The following is a 17508-nucleotide window of genomic DNA, read 5'->3' on the forward strand; positions in this document are numbered from 1 at the left end:
AATAGTCTATGAACAAAATCTAGCTATAAACAGGTCTGATTGGAGCGTTTAGAGGACAATTGAGTTTTATATCCTTACATTTAACATTGTCTGCGGCAATGGCTTTTGCTAAATGTACTGAAAATGTATAAGTGTTTGTGGGATTCTGTACACGACAATTGGGTCCATACGTAGCGGCGATAGAGGGTTTAGCACGGATGAAATGAGTCGGGGTCACCAGACTCAATATTTGCGCTGCAATACAACCTTTATTGTGAAGATCAGAACATTTCGAGCCAAATGACGTTACTACAACAGTGTTAATAAAGTCAGTGTTTAATAAAAATAAACACGAAACATTTAAAGATACTATTGCGTGATATAGAGGTTCATATGGCTAGGAAGCCATATGAACTCCTATTAGCGTGAACATTTCACTTGTTCAGAACTTCTACGGCAGCTGCTTCGCCTTATTTGACTTTCAATGATGAACATGTCACATCTAAAGTTTAATATGATATGATTTAATATTTAAGCCATTATTTCTGATTTTTAAAAACCTTACAAAATGTAAATTATCATTTTAATAGTACTTCCAACATTGTATTAAATTATATTTTTGTTGTAGCTCTAACCGCGATCCATTATTTCGTTATGAGGTGCATTCCGCAATAAACAAATATGCACTTTACTAATTGACTTATGTGGTGGCCAATTTACCGCACACAGGGGACCTAGCTAGTGGAAAATTAATCAAGGCGAAAATAGTAGACACCATATTGGAAAATTTATAAAAAAATATATAGTCATGTTTAAGGCTATAAAATTTACATTAAATCGTATTTTTTATTATATTTTATTACACTGCACAGAAAATTTTGAAGTTTTGTACGGCTGATTGTTTTTTTCTTTTTAAGTTTATAGTTTTAATACAAAAGGTAAATAGATAGTGCGTGTGCAATATGTTCGGAACAGATGAGGGGCCGCAGTGTTTGCGTCTATATGGCCCTCCGCCCAAACGGTCACACTGCAAACACCCGTGCGAACGGCTCACGTGATGTTAAATTACTTACTCTGCATACTTTGTTATTTTGCATACATATTGAGAATTTTATTGATTCTTAAACAAACATCGAGTAAACAGATTACAATGTTCGCCGATTTAACTAGTTTTATATGTTCAATTTTACTACCGACGCGACGTCCATTCTCGTTATGAAATGCAACCTATTCAAACTGAAATAGTGCAGGGTCTGAGTCAAAAAGTATAGAAAATCGATGTAAAGTTGGATATATTAGGTAAAATATATTTTCGAATGCACAAGCGACACGTTTCGCGATAAGCCGCATGCAAGCATCCGCAATGCTTCAATCGGTTGACATTTATCATAGTTCGGTTCAAAGTTCGAACACAATGACATTGTTATTTATACCTTTTTAAATTCAAAATAGACAAAAATATTTTGAAAAATGATTCATACATTTTACGTGTTTTTTCTTACCAGGTTTTCCCCTTTTACAGACGTCAACGCCTCGTGTATTTATGGTAAGGCATCAAATTAACAATACAGGGATAATTAAGCATTGAAAACGATAATAATTTGCAATTCATTAAAGGATATACTATTAGTTTACTAGGAAGTATACTAAAATAATGATACATTAATGGCAAAAGTAGGAAATAAAGCCAAGATTCGTGCAAATCTTTTATCATCATTATTTTAATTCCAAAATTGTAGTCTAAATTTTTCATAAAATCTTTACGTCGACTCATTGAACCAGGGCATCATTTATCACGAACTTTTGCTGAATTTTGAATAAACATCTTCGTATTTCGTAATACAAATTACATCTACAAAGATTCACGCCATGATTAAAACTTTGTATTAACCAAATTTTAGTATAAAGTTTTTTTGTAAATTACATTCATCATTGCAAAATCTGCAGCTAAATTGATAACTCGTATTTGTTAATTCATATCGTTTCATGTTTTCTATTTTCTTTTAGAAATCTATTTATGTAGTGTTCGCTGTAAAACAACCAGCAAGGTTGTTGCTGATGACAGTTGTTTTGTTTTATTCCCTCATACTCGTTTGTTCTTGCCGAGAAAAAACTTTTACAAATACGAATCCATTTTGCAGATATTGACTTTTGGTTTGTCAGATGCCGTAATGCCGTCTCAATATATTTTGATTTGATATAACAACAGTATTAAAAGTATATCGCAATGTAATTTTCTTTCTCTTAATTTGTAAATGAAATTGATATTAATTGCTAATTAATTATGTACCTAATTTTTGATACACTTAAATGTTTAATAGTGACGATAACCAAAAACAGGCATTTTTTGTATTTTTATAAAGTAGACTGTTAAATATTTTTGCAATGAAGGTAAGTACGTATCTATCATGTACTTAAAGGATACTTACATGTATCACACGATATAAAAATGCACTGTATACACATTAAATAAAAAGACTTGTCACATTCACTTAACACGATATTAAAACTAACATTAAAAACGTATTAGTAATTATAAAGTATTGAAAAATGCGAAGCGGAAACTACAGATCGTGGGAACGCTGAGACGGGCCAGCCCCAGGCAAGTTGGAATCTAGCAGTTCCGAGTTTGCTACCAACTGTTACTATCTCACTACTAGTTCCGGCTACTTCGTTTTATTTAACACTCGATTTAGTCTCAAACAGCATTTCACATCCGATAACATACGCGGGTTTTCATTTTATTACCGAGTTAAGTTTTATATTCCTACGCGATATTGCTTATCGGTCTTTCATTTTAAACGAACTTGTTTTTTATTTGAAATCTTATTTGTTTCACAGCATATTTTGTTGAATGTTTAAATTCAAATGTCCAAGCTTTAAATGTTTAGAGCCGATCATTAAGTCGATATAAAAAGCCCCGTTATGAAGGTTATCACACCACAGAGTCCATAAAGGCATAATTGTAAGTCCTTGCAATAATTCTACTGAAATATAAACTCGTTATTGACGCAATATTGAACTGGTTATAAAATTTCAGTTCATGTACAAAAAGCCCTTAAAAGTGGTATCAATCCAATTTCCCTATTGGTGTTCAGAGTGTCACCGCATAAAATAAAAATGCCTACATAAAAGCCACCCTCTGTTAGCACCAGGGGTGAAGCAGTAACAAAAATTCGTTAATAGCCATATTAAGTGTGTTTCTAATATTTTTAATATGCTTTATCATTGGATTTTATAATATGTATAGTGTATAGCTGATAATATGATTACCTGGTAAACATTTTAATGGGAACATCGGTCAGGCTTTAAAAATGATTGAAAAATTTAACGTTTACCTACTCCGAAATTTTGCAACTTCAGACGCTACGACAAAGTGAATCTGAAAAAAGCTCAAGTAAAGTTTTTAATTTAATTATTTTGTTCCGCAAAAAATCACTACTTCTTTTAGTTTATATTAAATACTAGTTATGTTGTATCTTAATGTTTTACCACGATTGCATAGTTTAAATCTTATAGCTTCCATAATAAGTCGTCAAACAACTTGTTTTTGTTTCCAAAAACGGGCGTTCCATCGACAAAAAGACAATATTAAGGACTAAACCACTTGCACCTAATGGCAGTTCAGACGTTTATTGCGTTTTTCCACTTCCTAATGACTGTCGCATTCTTTAGGGGACGTCAAAATAAAGAGGTATACCTTCGTTGTCCATAGTCTATACTCGTACACTTTATTATTACTGTTGTTTTAATTACCTATAACACGTGCTTATAAAGTTTTAACACTCAAGAAGTATCGAGTTGTGAAAAGATAATGAAAATGCTATACAGCGGAGTATTTGCATACATAATAAAATCAATAAATCATAATGAGCAATTCATACATAATAAATTGATAAATAAGTAAATTAATCAATATCTAAATAATTAGTAATAACAGTTTCAATAAAAAAGTTTAGTAATTAATTTAATTAATTTCTATAATCTGGTTTCAATAGCATATTTTACCTGTAACATACTGTATACATAACAGACAGTCACAAAACAGTGAACTCCGTTAACTCAATATCGGAAGTAAAATTAATAAAGGAATTTAATAATGTTCGCGTACAACGATTACTGCAGATAAGGCTCCTCTAACCGGATTACGGTTTCCGTGAACAATGCCAGCGATTATCTAGCGAGCGCTTGTCACCAACAACGGTCCCAACAGTTATTGTAATATGTAAACGAGCCCGTTGAATTATCCGACGTTTACGCTTGCGTCAATTTCGTATCTAGTTTTATGAATTAAAATGGAATATTTTTGCAATATTGCGCGTGTACCTTCCTGGATACCAAGTGTCCCTGCCTGTCTGGATATTTCTAGTGTTATGACAATGCTAGGTTAACATTTTCAGTTTCTTTAATTGAAGTATAGATCCACATTTAATGATTGTATATGATGATTTAATAATTATATTGAAGAAGATGTTTTATGGCAAACGACATGTTTCTATGCAGTAAAACTTTTATTAGGACGCAAGGGACAACTTGGGATCTAGTACGATTTGGGATCAATATTAATGATATTACAATGAATTGAATTATTGATAAGAACTCCTAAATATTATTATACCAGCTATTGAGAGAAAAAAACAGTTTAATTATTATATTCAGAAGCTTTAGAGGAGATGTACTACCATCATAGAACATGATATTTATTGTTATTGGGACATGAGATACTTTTACTACTGTAAATTTATTTTCAAATACATAAATATTTAGTAATATTAGTGCCGTCGAAGCAGTATATTGAACAGGTGATATTTCTGGCGAGTCAGCGGGGCAAGAGCCAAAAGGATTTTTGGATTTGCTTACAAACAACATTATTTCTGTAACCTTTCTTATTCAAGAAAATTTTTTCGGTTATATTGTTTTTGACAGATTCCATAATTATAAAGACTTTATGCCAGAGATTATATTAAAGTAACGCATATTTAAAAAATTAGAATACCTTTCACACTTGCGAAATTAATCTGCTCAACAAAATATGTACATGACTTTATATGAATATATTCTCATAAGCAAGTATTCTTGTTACCTACAAACAATTTGTTTCTCCACCCTTCGAGAAAAGCTCCTGCTAACGCTTCATGCTTTTTAGGCTCAATTTATTTTCCCAATAAACTTTTTTGCTTTGCCTTCGCACCGTGAATATGTCTGAAATATTCAAACAGTTTATGCTTCTCTCATATTCGAAAAACGAGAAAAATGTGAAAACAATTTACTTCCCGATCTTAAGGTTTTCATTATAACAGTAGACGGAACAAGACGGGCCTAGATAAGTAATTAGAAAGTTTTTGAAAAAAGTCTGTGTTGAGCATGAAAGAACTTGAAAAGAAATGAAAGGTAGGAAGAATATCTGGCGATTTGAATTTGAGGAGCGCTGTTGGCTTCGTTGAGTGGTTGCCGACTGTAACGGACCGTGACAATCGCTTCCATGCTAAATGTCATGGTGGCTATTGTTCTACGTCCGCCCCCCTTCTCCTTTCAGCCCACTAGCTTTCCCTCTTGACGCTCTGGCATTTATTCGACGCACCCTTACCTGCGGCTAATGAAAAATGTACGACTAAAGTATTGATTACAGTTTTCGCCGCCATCGAAACATTTATCGTATTTTTCATGTAATTAAATATGAGCACGGCTTTAATGTTGGTCTATTAGGTATGCCGTGTCACGATAGCGATTTTAATGACTTGCACAAGTTGTAAGTAAAGTTTGTGGCGTTAATTTTAGAATAGTGTACTTTATAGTAAATTGTAGATGACAATAGCATAGTGAGTTGAAGTTGCAGCGAGGAAGGGGTGGGTAGACGATAACTTAATATGGCGGGGGTATCCCGGCAATTTGTTCGAGACGAACCTTTAGCTTGGCTAAGTGCTGATACGGTGAGGGTTGTCATGGGAGTAATTACAAGTACAGCTTTCAGAAAATCTCTTATTTAAACTTCTCGTGACATAAATTAATGGTACTTAATTAAGCTTTGCGTGTCTGCTTCCACTTTAACATTTAACCTTCGGATAATTTGAAGAACGCAAACTCGATATGACAATAAATATTTAATCAAACCTCAAAGTGACATATTCCCGGTAAATTCTCTGTACGAATCCACTAGATTCCCAACCCTAAATGAGATTTACGCTTGTTTTATTAAAGGAAATGGCGTGAAAAGTAATTATAGAACGCTAAGACCTGGGGAAAAATCGTGCAATCTAACAAATAGAGTTATTTTCTTTTTTCTTAGAACTCCCAAGAGAGAGTAAATAGATAATATAGATAATACATTGTTTCAGTTCTTAGAAGAGTAAAATATGTATATAATTAATATATGAAGTATTAATATCATCATCATCATCATCATTAGTCCATATATGTTCCCACTGCTGGGACACGGGCCTCCTATGAGGGTACAGGCCATAATCCACCACGCTGGCCAAGTGCGGGTTGGCGGATGACACATATCGTCGAACTTTTTGATTCTTCGACATGTCGGTTTCCTCACGATGTTTTCCTTCACCGTTCGAGGAAAATTAAAATTAAAAAAAAAAAAATTAAAAATAAAATTAGTTTTATTTATAATATGTATATAAATATTATAAAAGTGAAGTTTTCAATAAATAATTATAAAATATTTAACAAGTGTGATTTTGCACACACATGCACACTGCACAGGCATTGTAAGTATGCATACCTTATATGTAATATACACACAAGCACATACTCGCGACAACTTCATTAGGAAGCCATAAGTCGACGGGGCGCGAAGAGGCGACGCTGGCAAACTCAATGTGTACTTCCCTACTTCGTTTGCACTTTAGCGATTTACGTTCACGTTGTGGAACAGCCATATTTTTGATGGATATCGATTAGTTGATAAACACGTTTATGTAATGAAATTTGCTCTTAAATTCCTGGGAATAAGGACGTTAAAAATAATGATTTTATCCAATCATATTGTTAAGAATGGGCTTTGTGGTAAAGGTTTATTGGAATGACAATAATGAACATAAATGTTCATATATTTTGCAAACAATATCTATTTTTCAGAAGATAAAATTATGATACAATATTCAAAGATTTATTTTGTAATTAATTATCATTTTAAGCCGGTATGTTAATCTTTTTAATTTGTGGAATCAAAACTTTTGGGCTGAAAATTCACAAGCGTTTGCATCGCTAGTGAACCGTCATAACAAGATCAGCACAAAGGCGGTCTGTTTCGACATTTACAATGATAATAATTAAACTACAGTCTGCTTTATTAATTCTTTATGGTCGGTGACTGTTCGTTAGCGTTTATGTGACAATATAAAGCGATGTTAAATTTTCTTTAATGTAAATCCTCGCTTTATGCGTTTGGTAAACTACAATCCTTTAAAATGAAAGTAAATTGCGAAATTATTACTGTATACAAACATATTTCGGTACAACGTAATAACAACAATAAGCTAGCCCCTATTTGAGCTGTTTGCATATGATACAAACGTCGAGCGAAGACAATAGTGTCCTCACCGTCCTTTACAAAGATCTTCAGACAATAAAAGTGTATTTGCTGAGAAATTTAATAAAGCGGAAGAACCCAGCTATTACAGAACACCCCTAGCCTCGTGCGTAGTGGACAGGGGTCTTAGCTTGTTATGTTCTCCCATATAATTCATATTCATGTGACATTTGCAATCACGCTGCCGCAAATTTGTTTTTGTCTCTGTGATAGATTGATACGATTCCGGAAAAGGGATTATAGGTTTAATCATGTTTTTTTTCTGATATATTTGGGTCCGAATGGATTAATTTAAAAAAATAATAAGTTAGTATCATTGAGGTATTCCTATAGAGAGGACACCACGAACAAAATCTGTGTAACAAGCGCGGCGGCGCCGGCCGGCTAGTGAGTAGACACTTTGTAGATATTCTGCCTTTTATTACTTATAAATTAAAACCAATCAATGTAAAAAATAAATATTGTTTATCTTATTAAAAAAATATGAACAAAATTATCAATTAAAACCAATTAATGTAACAAAAAAAAATGGCTTGAGACGATTGACTATAACTCACGTTAGAAATAGTTTAGTAGAGATGCCCTCTCTAGTACGTAGTACATACATGGTAACTCAAAGGTTAGTACCTATAGATTTATTTGTATTTTATAAGTACAAGTATGTTTCAATTATCCAAATACAAGGTCAATTCAAAAACTGATATTTTTTTAGTTTATATTATACCAAAATGTATTACACAGTATAAATATATTGTACACTCAGTATTAACGTAGATTTTCCACAACAAGTTAAGTTAAGTGTACACAAAGTTATAATCAAGATGGTTTTAATACATTCGTAGCAATTTCGTAGCTTCGTAGAATTGAGGAGCTACATAACAATCTGTACTTATTACAAACAGATGTAGTTTGTTCTCAAGGGGAAATAAATCACAAATTCATACCAAATAATAACTATGTATACTCCTAATTGGATTAAATCTGAGGAATGAATTTAATTTACTCTTCAAAATATGTACATGAAAATAGCTTATTTTATTTCATAAACAGATTTATAATACGATAACAGTTTGTCTCCAAGGACGTATAAGTTCAGAAAATTCCTTTTGTGGAGAGGAAAATATATCTACATACCTGTGATCGGGTTTGAAGCTAACAAAATCGCCTAAGCTAGTAGGTGTGGGCGGCGCCGACGCGTCGCCCTACTTGTTGCGTCGGCCAGTTCATGTATTTACGTGCGAACTAAACAATAACTTGTCTATGACATGACGTATTTCATGGATGTTAGAAAATACCACGCTATTGTTGCCGATACACTGCACTCAAATGCGTAAGCACATTTGTATCTTTTATCTACGGACGCTTGTAGACAACCGTCGCATTTTAAACCTAGCATCGTATTGATTTGTCGATTCGCTTCTAGTATAATAAGTCTTCCTTTAATGTAAACTACTCAGTTCAATTACGACTTCAAAAATGTTGTTTATTCCGTATCAATCGAGAAATCATGATAGTAGGGGAGAAAGAGGACGGTTGTATGTAATTTGCGCCTTTGCTCATCACGACCAGATTGAAATTCCTTTCACAGCCCCACGTCGGCGGCTGGCTGGCGCCTTGCTCACTTGTTGCGCGCAATGAAACGTCCTAACTACCCTGACGTGATGATATTATCTGATAGTTTGTTATACTTCACTTATCTGTGAGCATTACTATTTCCCTTTATATATTTCTCATCACGTGCTACTGTATCGCTGAACATAGTATTAACATAACAGATGAGACTCCGTTGGGGAAAATTTTAACAAGCGAACTTAGCGATGAGCTAAGTATGTTTGAAGTGTAAGCTCGTATCAACTGACCATTTCTATTAATTGTATTTAAGAAAGTTTGTTCTCAACTAGTAGATGTTCTTTAATGTTTTATTTATTATAACTATCATGAAGCTGATGATTATTAATATAAAAGTTATCCAATTTGTTTCATGAATATTATGGATTAAGACAGGATAGTAACACTATTCATTAATTATTCGTCTGTTTAATAATGTTTGTAGCTGACATGATGTAAGTCGCAGCGTGGCGTCGCGTCGCGCCGAACGTCTGCTTCAACTAATTGAAGAAGACTTATAAGTTATCGTATTACAATATATTGAATTCTTATTTGTTTTTCATTAGAAAAGTCTAAGTGATCACATGTCTCTATTAATTATATACTTTATTATCGTTAAAGTTGGTCAAGTTTTATATGTAATAGGTACCATATAGGTACGTGCCTAATTTGAGAATAAAATATAATGTGAATATGGCTATTGGTGCCGTATATATTAGACATAAATGGATTATTTTTTGATAAAAGAAACACAATAAACAAAAAGCTTAAAAGCAATTTCATGAAGATAAAGAATTCAGGGGTTATTTGCGATGAAACCCTCATAAAAATATAAACAGTCTACGTGGCCTGTGGTCTCGCAGAACATAAAAAAAGAAAAAGTAAAACTTCTATAACGTTAAGATGGAAATCTCTCCAGCCAGAGAAAAACATACAAAGATATTTGAGGGCAGTGAAGCCCCGAGCGGGCACTTAGCGCGGGCTATTAAGTACGCTGTGACCGCCAGCGCGACGAAACGACGAAAACTATAAAACCGTTAAAGTAACGTTTCAGCAGCCGTAAAGAGCGTCGCAAGATCTGTTGACAATGTCGCCCCCAACCCGCTATAAACCGTATGCACCCGGCGAGGCAGTAAAACTTAACGGCACTATGATTAAACTTATCTAAGAGCCGTCTCGCGAATCACGACCCGGGCTAATAACTTGGTGTCCATCCGAGGTGATTGATAGCCCGATAGATTCTCACCGAAAAGATAGCTAACGGTCCCAGACTGATGGAAAATAGATAATCTTTTACACATATATTTATACATATAGTATGTTAAATCCTATGGTTAAATCAAAAGCAAAAGTGCATGAACATTGTATATGTTGCAAGACTGTGTTCCTGCTACGTGATGAATGTGAAATGTTTATGTTTTCTCTTATTATATTTTGTATTACTTCATGACCATCACGAAATCTTGATTCTTATTCTTTTACGAAAGTTCAGAAAACATGAAAATAGTTTAGATAGTGCGTGATGGCTCAGGTCACATAAAATGGCGTAGTCTCAAAACGCTTTACAAGTGGTGGAAGGATGTTATAAAGGTTTTACGGTCGTTTTCCGTCAGCAAACATTGCAGGTCTTAATGGACGATCTAAGTGCATAGAAACATTCACGACATCGGTAAGAAAAGCCGTAGAGACTAACTGCTGTCTCTATTAACGTGGATTTAGATGTTAAACATTCAAGGATTGATATAATGCGCGAGCTTTATTCAATGTAACTGGATCATTAAATGCGTACTCGTTAAACGTAGGTGTTCATCTCGATGAGACGCGCTTTTGCTAATAAATGAACGATTAACGAGCGCTTAAAAATAAAATGATGAACGTTTCAGCTGAAACCGAATGTAAAATAAATATGTTAAAAGCATTGGGGTCGTGGTGTCGGGACGAGGTTTGATTTACTTTATGTTAAAACGTTTATCTTTCGTGATTCATCAAATCGAACAATAATCAAAGAGATTACCAGTCAAACAAAACTTATGTCGATTAGTAATGTGAGATGATAAAGGGATCTCCCGTTTCCCTCACTGTTTGTTTTAAAATTCATACAAGTATAATTTTAAATAGTATTCGTTTGAGTTAGATAGATTAATAAAATTCCCATGTGAAAAAACAATCATATTTACAGAACACGAATATCCTTAAATCAGTTTGGATACGTTCCAATGTGAAAATCATAACGCCATCTGCTCAATAACCGTGAAATTTGTCGCAATCATAAAAATATTTCTTTCAACATCCTACATTTATTATAAGCCGTTTAAGATCGACTACTAGTACTTTTAAATATACATTAGAAAATATTTGAAAATTAGATAGTGGAATTAATGCTGTCCGCTTTTGATTGGTTGTATTTAACGGTTCCAATTTGACTTATATCTTCTTGTAAGTAAATATATTTTGGAAGTGTTCTACTGGGTCATATTAGGGTGAGCACTTTAAGGTTATATAGGCCTAATACAAATAGTAGTGTATGCTAGGCAGTGGCTAGACAGCCGTCGGCAATTCCTGTTTTAGCGTCTGATCGATACCTACGCCCGGCCCACTACGCCCTACTTAGCTACTGGCCACACCACACTATTTTCTTTTACCCTTTTGACTAAGTGATGAATTTATTATGTTACTGTACTAAAACGTGTATGTCGCTTTTTACTTAGAAAATATAATTAAATATACATGCAACGGTCTTCATGCCTCACGCATTGTGGAAGTCGTCGCGTATTAGCTAAGTTATGAAAACTATAATAGAGGTAGATACTTTAAGTGCATTTTAAATGTAAGCGAATTAAGATTCATTTGTGTGGTAAATAACAGAGTATTATGTACAACATAAAAGTGTTTTATAATCAAATAAACTAAACCTAAAAAAATAACTCAAAAAAATAAAATAAAAAATAAACAAATAAATTGTATCGTTTTACCAGCGTCAAATATACTACCTTTTTGTACCAATACTAGAAAATTATTGAAAAATAATAAGAAACCTACACAGTCATGCACCTTTCTTTAATAATGTTATGAAAAGCGCAGCAATATAAAATCAAACAAAGGAGCCTCTACTAGGTCGAATGGAAGTTCTGAAAATAAAATTGCTGCGTATCACGAATACCATTGCTATTGAACCCTTCGGAAGCTTGTGAGAATTCAGTCAAATACTTCGCATACCCGATCTAGGAAGCGCTTTAGAAATAGGAAGTAAAGCGATGATAAATGAACTTAGGCAGTTTACGCAATGTGACGCCAAAAGCCATGTGAATATAAAACAGATGTAAGGCAAGAACATTAATGTCACACTAGTTTTCTTGGGTTGTTTCAGAATGAATGGCATGCTTAGAATTTTGATGAGCCGAAATCAGCGGTTTGATTTGTTGTTTTGTTTTTAATAATAGGAACAAATTATGTCGGATGATAAATGTTAAAAAATATTGTTTCGCCTCGCAAGGGTTTCGAAAGATTTCCATCATAGATATTATTTTTATAATTAAAAGACATCAAAGGACATCCGCGATGGGGTTACACTTTGGGTCATTATTCAACGCGTGTAACTAAGATAAGGCGATCTTTTGGCTCCTTTTCAATGGAGGTCTATTTTATGAACTGTGACCAGTAAATTTTAATGAGAATGGCTTTTTTGCTGGTCATGTTATGTGAAATTACATCAAATAATATTATGTTTAATATAATAAATGAAAATAAAGTTGTATAAGTTAATGGATATGTAAAGGGGATATTTTTCATGTACATCGGTGGCTGTAGTAATCAACTCCCTGGTGGTGCCTGGTGAGTAATTGATTGGTCTCAGAGTCACAGACAACAAAAGATAATTCGACTCCCACATTAAATGGATTTGTCAACTGCTGCGCCAGTAATTAAATAAATATACAATTGTATTTGTTAGTTATATCTTTACGCAGCTGCGTGTGGTCTGTATCGTGTCTTTTTGTATCGGTAACTAATCCGATACATTTGAGGTTATATAAACATGTTATATAGTAAATACAAACTTCTTAAATCTATAATTTAATGAAGATTCACGAACGCTTATAATATTCATACTCAGTTCTTGAAACCTGATCATAAAAATATAATGACAAAGATTCTGAGAACGGAATATAATTTTTTAAACATTCTTAAGCATTTGTAATTACTCTCTTTAAAATAAATGCAACAGCTTTTTACGAAATTATAAAGCGCCTCATTCTTATTTGCGATCCTAACCTTTAACTTTTAAAAAGACCTTTTGGCGTCGACAAGCCAGTTAACAGTCTAACTTTGACGAACTCACTTTTCGGTTGAGGTTTGTTACTCACTCTAAAGTTTTAAGTAGGTAGCTGTGAAACATTGTTGCAAAAGAATTACATATGCTTAGGCTACTTAATGTTATGCAAAAGATTTTTTGGAACCCTGCACCTTGTGTTTTGAAATAGATTCGTCAAGCACATTACGATCATTATAAAACAATGTGATAATATTTTTTTAAATAAAATATTCAAATTCAAATTCAAATTCAAATTTCATTTATTTACAAGAATGTAGTTACAAAAAAGGTGTTATTACAATGTTAACGTGCTAATACATTCTACCCACTTTCTGGGTGTGCAAATATTTAAATGGAAATAAGTTAATTTACACTACACCAACACTACACAAATTCTTCGCGTCACTAATCACTATTGTTAAACGTCACTAATTCTTCCTTGTCACAGATTCCGCAATGTAAAATTGATCTTCGTATTAAATTAGATTATAACATATTACTTAATTTATTTCGGTTAATCTGAATCTATTTTATATTAAAGGAGTTTCAAAGGTAAATGCACAGCTTCACTCTGTGCAGTTGTTTTCAAACTTCAATAGTCAGATTGCGGTAAGTTGACAGTGTTTCACTTCACGGTCTGTACGAATAGATGTCGGTAAGGATCAACTAACTAACTTTAATAGATTTAAGTCTTTCTTTGCGCACAATTGCAAAAAGCTTTATTTCCTCCACTTTGACTTGGTAGTTAGAGTTTAAAATGAATTCCATGTTGTACATTTATGATCTTAGAGCGTGGCTTGCATTTCAATAACGTTTAATATAATCAAGACCTAAATCTGTTCAGTTAAATTATAAAAAAGCTATATTATAAAGAATCTACTTACATACAAATTCTCTTAACCGATTAGTATTCGATATCGATATTTTATAGAAGCGCTAATTTTTTATCGTTTTCATGGGTTTTTTTTTAACTGAAGAAATATCGATTAAGTTTTGTTATTATTATATTTCAAAGGGTTTCTTCCATCTATTCTTGCCAAAGTTTGAATAGCTGTATTGTGGGAGAAATCACAAAGTACCTAACTATATAATCGTATGAGCTTTCTGCTCTAACATGGTGTTGGTTCTCGATAAGTGTAACACTTGAGTGAACAGAAATGTGACCATTAGAGAGTGTGTCATTTATGGCGACCTGCGATGCACAGCGGGTCACTTTATATCTACGTACTCACTTCTCAACTTTACTCATAAACAATACTAAGTATTAATCACACTTAGAACTAACAACTACCATTTCAATGACTGTTAGTTTTTAAAACTGTAATAAATAGACCCCAAATAAATGCGTATGTACAATTTTGAACGGTTTAAAACTAAGACAATAAATAATTCGTTTAGCTTGGCTTGACTTATTTTCTTGAACAATTTTGGCATATTTTTAAAGTATCACCTTCTCTAAGGTAAAATAAAATCTTTATCAGTATGACATATATGAAAAATAGCTTAGAAACATAATTAATGAGATCAACTCGCATTTTAGCTAAAATGATTTCAGATATAAGTTTACAGCGTATTTTCATTAGTTAAAAGTCTACCTATAGGAAGTTGTAGGTATGTTTTGAAATAAGATGCTCTAGCATTATAGAGAGTTTATTTGTCAAAGTAATCTCAATTCTTTAGAGACGCTATTTACACAAACTCATTCTTTGTCTTTTATGGCCCATATTATAAATACACACATTTTGAATATCCATTTCTGTACATTTGAAACATACTCATATGGTAAATGTATAAAATGAACACTTAGTTGTTTCGTAAACCTCTCTGCGACCGGCTGCCGGCGCTTTCTGTGGCGTCTAATTACAAACGTTGAATGGAACTTTTGTCCGGCTAGATTGTCGCCCCTCAGTTATTCATTTCAAATTGAAAATAAAATTTCAGCTGCAATCCGTTCATAATTCCGTTAGCGCAGGGATTTTAATCCGTTGATTATTTCAGGATCCTTTGTTGAATATGTGACACGAATATTCGAATTTTATTGTTTATTCAAATAGCGAGAAATTTTTGCGCTACTTTTTTGAATTCACGGAAAATAAGTCAAAAGCATATAATTATGTTTAATGCAGCGCTGTTCGGCTATATTTACTGCATAATCCGCAACATCCTATTTTGTAGCCGCATAGCGTAATAATCTCCGCTATTCGTTGGGCTTCGTCAGCGCTCGGCTCGACAGGCACTCGAGACTCAAGACTCAAGACTCGAGCCACCTCGAGGCCGCAGTGTGAGTGCTGGCGCGGCGGAAGCAAGCCCTTACGTGCCTGTCGTCACGACACGCCGCCTTTGTCCACCCACTACCCTTATTTGCTGAACAATGAAAAATACAAAACGTATCCTACACATTCCCGTATTGAAGCGGAATGTAAATTTTTTTCATCGAATAAAATATATCACGACCCCGATCTGAACGGCCCTTGTCATATTCGAATTTCATTGTATTGATTGATGAAAAGGCTATTATAAGATTCCAGCAGATTTTGTGAATTTTTCATTTTCCCCTTAAACGCGACTCCGCCATAAATCGATTTCGGTCCCAATTTATCAAGCGCTCTAAATACTCGTCTCGGGCAGGTCGTATCTGTGAAATGGAGAGGAACATCGGACGCTGTCAAAATTATTTTTACATTCCAATGAAATTGGGAATTATTGAGAATTCGATAGTTCTCGTAGATTACTCAGTATGTAATTTGGTGGGATCCCTTTGGAGGCATGTAGCGAATATAGCCACGAGATTTTTTCATTTGACATTTCAATTTCGCAACTCAGTCGGTCCGTCAAACCGCGTGAGCGATGTCCGCACTGGGAAACTGTGACAAGCTATCTTCCCCATTCCTCTGACCACGGACGCTTCCAAATTAAGTACGCCTAATTTTTCCTCTTTGTCCATTCATGAGATAAGTGGGTTAGTTTTGTTATATTTCGTAAGTCGTGGCATAGAAATTGCGGGGTTGATGTGATATATCGTCAAATTATCATATCCATATTTTGTTCTTAGATAATCTTATAATTGTCGTCGTTTAAATATAATATAATTATTTTGATTAAATTGAGTATAATAATCTGAAGTACTATTCAAATAAATAATTGAAATATCATAGGCAATAAACGATAATTCCTTTGAAGAAATCAATCTTGAAAATGATCAAATGCCTGAAAGATTCAGATATTGAATATTGAAATTGTATAATATTAAATTTACTCTACATAATTAAATGAATTATATGCTTCAAGTCTAAAACGTTTAAAAACATATTTATTAAGTAGAGGCTTTATAATTTGTAATATCATCGCTGTCTCGTGAATATATTGTTATCGCTATTAAAAAATCATGTCAAATGGAACGATTTTAGTATGGAGAACCGGGAAGTGTACTCGAGCCGATAGAGGGGTTCCGAGTACGCTCTTAGTCCGTCACATTATTCGACCTACTTAGCGGCTGGAGAGGAGACGCTCGACCACTTGATACCCTCCCACCAATTGTTTCTTTATTGGAACATATTTTTTAATCCTAAGCAAATGAAGATCGCCTTTGTTAGACGTTTTCTTTGAAACGGATCGTGCATGATAATATCAACCTCTGCCTGGAGTTTTTATACGGAAAACTCTGGAAATTCCGGTTTGTTTTTTTCGCATAATCATGAAAAATAATTTTGTATTCGATGAAAAATCGTTGGCTTTTAGAATGGTTAAGAATTACATCTTCCTAATAGGTGTCTAAATCGTAAAGGAATGATAATTTTTATGTGTTTTCTTCAAAACCTACTAGCAATACAAAAATTATAAAAACAGCACAAACGTTTACGTAAGTTTTCTAGAATATAATCGAATAACAGAAAGGATAATACTCTGGTGTATGGATAAAGCGGTCAAGACAAACATCGGATGATAATATGAGCGGCTCGATACCGCGACCAGATGACAGCAGCGGCCATATTGGTCGCATAAATCAAGTTGGCGGCAAAGTGACATCGGGCCGTAAGCGATCGAGTGTCAGACCGTCTAGAAATAAAAG

At 33.7% G+C, this 17508-nt stretch overlaps 1 protein-coding gene across 3 annotated transcripts in view; it reads right to left on the reverse strand.

Moving 5' to 3' along the window:
- LOC149903492 (matrix metalloproteinase-2-like) overlaps positions 1–17508 on the reverse strand; it is a 120498-nt gene that overhangs the window by 32490 nt on the left and 70500 nt on the right. The gene's annotated exons all lie outside the window — the stretch shown is intronic.

The sequence above is a fragment of the Colias eurytheme genome, chromosome 13 (genome assembly GCF_061535395.1).
Source record: "Colias eurytheme isolate Ceu_HAF_F1 chromosome 13, ilColEury1 Martin Lab GWU primary, whole genome shotgun sequence".
In the NCBI taxonomy this organism is placed as follows: Eukaryota; Metazoa; Arthropoda; class Insecta; order Lepidoptera; family Pieridae; genus Colias; species Colias eurytheme.